Here is a 6,718-nt window from a genome sequence, read left to right as displayed (position 1 = left end):
CTAGATGGTCAGCTTGGCAGCAGGCCCTTGCCCATAATGTTTTAGATAGTCAGCTCAGCAGCAGGCCCTCACCTATAATGTTTTAGATGGTCCGCTCAGCAGCAGGCCCTCGCCCATAATGTTTTAGATAGTCAGCTCATCAGCAGGCCCTCGCCCATAATGTTTTAAATGGTCAGCTCGGCAGCAGGCCCTCGCCCAAAATGTTTTAGATGTTCACCTTAGCAGCAGGCCCTCGCCCAAAATGTTTTAGATGGTCAGCTTGGCAGCAGGCCCTTGCCCATAATGTTTTAGATAGTCAGCTCAGCAGCAGGCCCTCACCTGCCGGGTGAAGAGAGTTTAGTGACATACTCTGGGATGTTACAAGCTCAGCAGCAGGCCCTCACCCATAATGTTTTAGATGGTCAGCTTGGCAGCAGGCCCTTGCCCATAATGTTTTAGATGGTCAGCTCAGCAGCAGGCCCTCACCTATAATGTTTTAGATGGTCCGCTCGGCAGAAGGCCCTCGCCCATAATGTTTTAGATAGTCAGCTCATCAGCAGGCCCTCGCCCATAATGTTTTAGATAGTCAGCTCAGCAGCAGGCCCTCACCTATAATGTTTTAGATGTTCAGCTCGGCAGCAGGCCCTCGCCCAAAATGTTTTAGATGTTCACCTTAGCAGCAGGCCCTCGCCAATAATTTTTTTCATAGTCAGATCAGCAGCAGGCCCTCGCCCCTAATGTTCTAGATGGTCAGCTTAGCAGCAGGCCCTCGCCCATAATGTTTTAGATGGTCAGCTCAGCAGCAGACCCTCACCCCTAATGTTTTAGATAGTCAGCTCAGCAGCAGGCCCTCGCCCATAATGTTTTAGATGGTCAGCTCGGCAGCAGGCCCTCGCCCATAATGTTTTAGATGTTCACCTCAGCAGCAGGCCCTCGCCCATAATTCTTTTTCATAGTCAGATCAGCAGCAGGCCCTCGCCCCTAATGTTCTAGATGGTCAGCTCAGCAGCAGGCCCTCGCCCATAATGTTTTAGATGGTCAGCTCAGCAGCAGGCCCTCGCCCATAATGATTTAGATGGTCAGATCAGCAGCAGGCACTCGCCCCTAATGTTTTAGAGAGTCAGCTTAGCAGCAAACCCTCACCCCTAATGTTTTAGATGGTCAGCTCAGCAGCAGACCCTCACCCCTAATGATTTAGATGGTCAGATCAGCAGCAGGCACTCGCCCCTAATGTTTTAGAGAGTCAGCTTAGCAGCAAACCCTCACCCCTAATGTTTTAGATGGTCAGCTCAGCAGCAGACCCTCACCCCTAATGTTTTAGATAGTCAGCTCAGCAGCAGGCCCTTTTTTAGATGGTCAGCTCAGCAGCAGGTCCTCGCCCCTAATGTTTCATATAGTCAGCTCAGCAGCAAGCCCTCGCCCCTAATGTTTTAGATGGCCAGCTCAACAGCAGGCCCTCGCCCATAATGTTTTAGATGGTCAGCTCGTCAGCAGGCCCTCGCCCATAATGTTTTAGATGTTTAGCTTGTCAGCAGGCCCTCACCCATAATGTTTTAGATGGTCAGCTCAGCACCAGGCCCTCGTCCATCATTTTTTACATGGTCAGATCAGCAGCAGGCCCTCGCCCCTAATGTTTTAGATGGTCAGCTCAGCAGCAAGCCCTCGCCCCTAATGTTTTAGATGGTCAGCTCGACAGCAGGCCCTCGCCCAAAATGTTTTAGATGGTCAGCTCAGCAGCAGGCCCTCACCCATAATGTTTTAGATGGTTAGCTCGGCAGCAGGCCCTCGCCCATAATGTTTTTGATGGTCAGCTCATCAGCAGGCCCTCACCCATAATGTTTTAGATTGTCAGCTCAGCAGCAGGCCCTTGCCCATCATTTTTTACATGGTCAGATCAGCAGCAGGCCCTCGCCCATAATGTTTTAGAGAGTCAGCTCAGCAGCAGACATGTCGTAGTTTTATTCCGGCCTCCTCTTGGCACTTTTGCTGTGCTGCCACTTATTGTCAATGGGGCCGTAGCGGACCTCTGTCAGCATGCGTGCACTAGTGGCAGCACGAATAAGTGACTGATTGTCTTAGCAAAATGCTGGGTCACTTTCTTTAATTGACTCAGTCAATCTGCCAACATCTTGTATTGAAAAGCTCCAGCTCATAATGATGAGACCTGAATATTCATGAGCTCCTGACTCTCCCCGCCCACCTGCTACTGATTGACAGTTATTTTCGATATGAATCAGCAGCAGGTGGGCAGGGGAGTAGCTACAGCTCTGAATTTAAAAAACGCTGGACTGACTGACAACACGCTGGACTTAAAAAAACGCTGGACTGACTGACATCACGCTGGACTCAAATCAGCTCATTAGCATGCGGCATGTGGCATGTGGCATCTTTGTGTGTATATTGTGTGTATATTATGAGGTAACCATCTGTCACACCAGTAAGGCACTTTATAGTAGTTAATGATTGTATATAATTAGTTAGATTTTAATCAAATATCCACTTGACAGGTTCCCTTTAAGAATCATTGATGTTTTACCAGTTCATAAAGCAAGATACAACAAATTAACTAATTGCGGAGCATCTTATGGGAAATTAATTTAAAAGAAGTTTTTGACATTTAAATAATTCTTAAAAGGGAGTCTGTCAGCACTTTTGACCATGCTAAACTGCTGACGGCACTAAGTAGGGGCTGGGGAGAGCAGTAAAAACATATCTGTTGTGGAGCTTTTATCATCAGGAGTAGTGTGAATATGAAGTTTTATTCTGCCAGATTCTGCTCCTGCAAATGCCCAGGGGAGCTGGGACTCACTAGGAAATACTCTCTGTATTGAGCTGCTTTACAGTCCCCACCACCCTCCCCCCTTCCTTTGCTCTGAGTGACAGCTACAGCATCCAACTAGGAGCCCACCACAGCCACCACTACATTCAGAGCAGAGGGGAAGGGACTCATTGCACAGAGCACTTCACAATGAAGCTCCTCCTCCAGGGCACTTGCAAGAGCAGAATAAAAGCTCAAATTCACAATTGGATTTTTTTGTTTGCCCCGTTGCTTGAAAGTGTATACATATGGCCCAGTTTCCTTTCCGTAGGTATGTATACATCCTATTACTTTTGTCTTTTAGGCTGTTTATTACGTTTGCAAAGCCAGTAACATTGATTCTAATGCTTTACGGTTAAACTGTGCTGCTTACGCCTTTTTCACCCTTTTCCTGTGGGCGCATTACATTTTCTGGTCTATAACCAGCAAATAGCCAGTTGAAATTACCCCAAATTATGGATCTCACTGAGGTAATGACTTCATTTAGCATGTGTAAATGGTGCAGTATTAATATGGAGATTTAGCCATGAGCGACAAGTGACCTCTTTAAACGAGGAACTGCATTTTTCCGCATGCTGACTAGAATTCTAATTGCTGGATCACAGACAACTTTTAGACAAATAATTTTGTATACTTTGGAAGACACAAATTTACTGTCTTAAGAAACTGCAGAAATTACCCAATCGACCACAGTGTATGCTTAGCTTCCTGCGAAGAATATGATGAAACTAAGCAACAGACCATGAAATATGGCTAACTCCATTTCTGTTGGTTGATAGAAATGCAAGAGCTAAAAATAAAGGTAGAATGAGGAACCAGAGTCAGTTCAGCTTGTCTATTACTCCTGCGGACCTGCTTTTGGCATATGAAATTATGTAACGTGCACCTTTGTTTCTGTGATGTTCAATGTGGACAGGAATGGACTGGGAACTTAAAGTGGTTCCCAGACTGGGAACTTAAAAAAACCCATGTTGTAGGAGGGTCCAAATTGACAGAAGGTGGGGGCAACACAAATAGGCAGTGTCAGCAATAGCATAGCGCAAAACATATACCACAGAGCAGCACAATATACTGCCCCAAAAGCAGTCCTTCTGTTGTGGCCATCATTAGATGCCATATTCTGTCCTCCTCCAGTTGTCTCTGATTAAGATATAGCGCAGGGGGCTTAGGAGATGAGATGTGGGATAATATTGTTATATTTAAAGGGAACCTGTCACCTCTACTATGCTACCCTCACTGAGCGTTTCTAAATGTTCATTGTGTTACCCTAAACATATAAATCACACTTTTAATTTCATTTGCGACGAATTCAATAAGCATTATGCATTTTTGTACTTCCCGCCTTTTACGCAAATTAACATAAGAGTCATATCTTACTTGTGTGACCAGAGAAGAGTCATATTTTCAAGCTCTGACTCATCTCAGGGTAATTTGCAGATGGATCAAATCGTTTTTTTTTACACAATAAAAGCACACAGAGCTATGGGGACTGGGTATTGCGGATGTGCTAGCGCCGATCTAGCAACCCATGTCCTCAGCTCTATACCCAAAATCCAGGTTCCCTTTAAGTGTTCTTGCATGGCAAGACCACTTACTGTTATCTCACATTATTATTATAGCCAAATTTACCACCCTAACTCCACCCACAGTTTTTACAATACATAGACAGTAATATACCGAAACGTGTGGATTGTTCCCGATTGGTGTGCTATTACTTTGTGGAACGTTTCGTCGAATGGTTCACGAAATATCAGCGTTTTTGTGGTGAAATTGGTCCCATAGGAATGAATGGGGGAATGTTCAAAACTAGAGTGGGAGCTGAAAAATCAGGACATGGTTTATGAACTGCCACCACTCCCTCATTTTCAAGCCCACCTACACATCTTATATCAAGATGTTCAGCTATCCCTGCTGCCTCTAAAAATGTCCACGGCTAAGCCATAGTCCTGATAGTTTTCACAATATGACCATTTGTTTGCATCTCACGCCGCCCATTGACATTCATTGAAACTCCACTCTAGTCACCTCAAATTTTTTATATTTCAGAGACATACTATGCATCAAAATGTAGGTCTGGGTCTTGTGATCCTCACAATATAAAGCTCTTCGCTGCAGGGTTTATAATTTTTCAACTACAACCGTTTGAAGATGGCAACCGCCAGTGAAGTGACCTCTCTTTACTGCTGGGACTGTGGTGGGCTTTCTATTGCTGTGTCCGTACAGAAGTCTGAGGGGCTCTTGTCTGTATAGGACAGGCATCCTCAAACTGTGGCCCTCCAGCTGTTGTAAGACTATAACTCCCACAATGCCCTGCTGTAGACTGATACATGTAGGCTGTTCGGGCATGCTGGGAGTTGTAGTTTTGCAACAGCTGGAGGGCCATGCCTGCTATAGGAACAGAGGTGGGCGGGGATGTCATGGGACTACTCCTCTGAAGATGCTTGCTGAAATGCATGCTGGGATATTTACTTTCACTTTACAGCTGTAAATGTATGTTTTAGGCCCCATTCACACATCCGCAATTTCGTTCCGCATTTTGCGGAACGGAATTGCGGACCCATTCATTTTCGTTCCCGAAAAAAATAGAACATGTCCTATTCTTGTCCGCAATTGCGGACAAGAATAGGCATATTCTATTAGTGCCGGCGATGTGCCGTCCGCAAAATGTGGAACACACATTGCCGTGTCTGTGTTTTGCGGATCCGCGGATCCGCAAAACACGTTACGGACGTGTGAATGGACCCTTAATGTAACTGTAAAGCACTTTGGGCAACAACATTGCAATTAAATGTGCTATATACTGTATATAAATAAATAAAAGTTGAAATGCATTTCTCACTCTATCAAGCTTGCCATGTGCACTTTTTAAATTTGATCAATCAATTGGTTAGTGCAATGTTTACTATCTTTACTCACTCCAAACACTCCACAGAGTTACTCTGCCCACTCCATAAAGTTACTCTGCCCAGTCCAGCCTTTCCACAGTTACTCCAGCCACTCCAACCACACAACAGTTACTCAAGCCACTCCACCCAGTTACTCCGCCCACTCCAGTTGTAGACTACTGGTGGAGGCAAGAACACTTCACACAATTTCCCCATAAATTGTAGCTGGTTCACGAAATATCTGCGTTTTTGTGACGAAATTGGTCCCATAGGAATGAATGGCGAAATGTTCAAAACTAGAGTGGGAGTGTCACCAACTTGCCTGTCTGAGCTCCAGCGCTGCAGCCTGGGGCTCGGACACTGCAGCGCCGTGCCAGACGTGCCAGACGTGCTGTCATGCCATGCCCCTTGGTGACTCAGTGTTTAGGCCATGCCCCTCTCATTAAATTTAGGGCACGCCCCCTCGATCACGCCCCCTTAGGTCACACCTGAGCTACGCCCCCCAGTGATGTCAGCGCTCAGGTGATTAGCTCCCTATTTAAAGGGAACCTGTCACCAGTTTTATGGTGTCCTAACTAAGGGCAACATAAATAAGTGACTGATTCTCTTAGCACAATGCTGGGTCACTTTCTTTAATTGACCCAGTCAATCTGCCAACATCTTGTATTTAAAAGCTCCAGCTCATAATGATGAGTCCTGAATATTCATGAGCTCCTGACTCTCCCCGACTACCTGCTGCTGATTGACAGTTAGTTTCCATATGAATCAGCAGCAGGTGGGCAGGGTAGTGGCTAAGGCTGTGAATTAAAAATACGCTGGACTCAATGACATCTGGACTCAAATCAGCTCATTAGCATGCGGCATGCTGCATCTTTGTGTGTATATTATGAGGTAACCATCTGTCACACCAGTAAGTGAATACATCTAAGGTACTTTTTAGTAGTTAATGATTGTATATAATTAGTTAGATTATAATCAAATATCCACATGACAGGTTCCCTTTAAGGCTGCAACTGGCAATCACCTTTGCCAGTTA

The sequence above is a fragment of the Bufo bufo genome, chromosome 6 (assembly GCF_905171765.1).
Source record: "Bufo bufo chromosome 6, aBufBuf1.1, whole genome shotgun sequence".
In the NCBI taxonomy this organism is placed as follows: domain Eukaryota; kingdom Metazoa; phylum Chordata; class Amphibia; order Anura; family Bufonidae; genus Bufo; species Bufo bufo.
The sequence above is the reverse complement of the archived record's forward strand: the minus strand, read 5'-3'. Positions refer to the sequence as shown.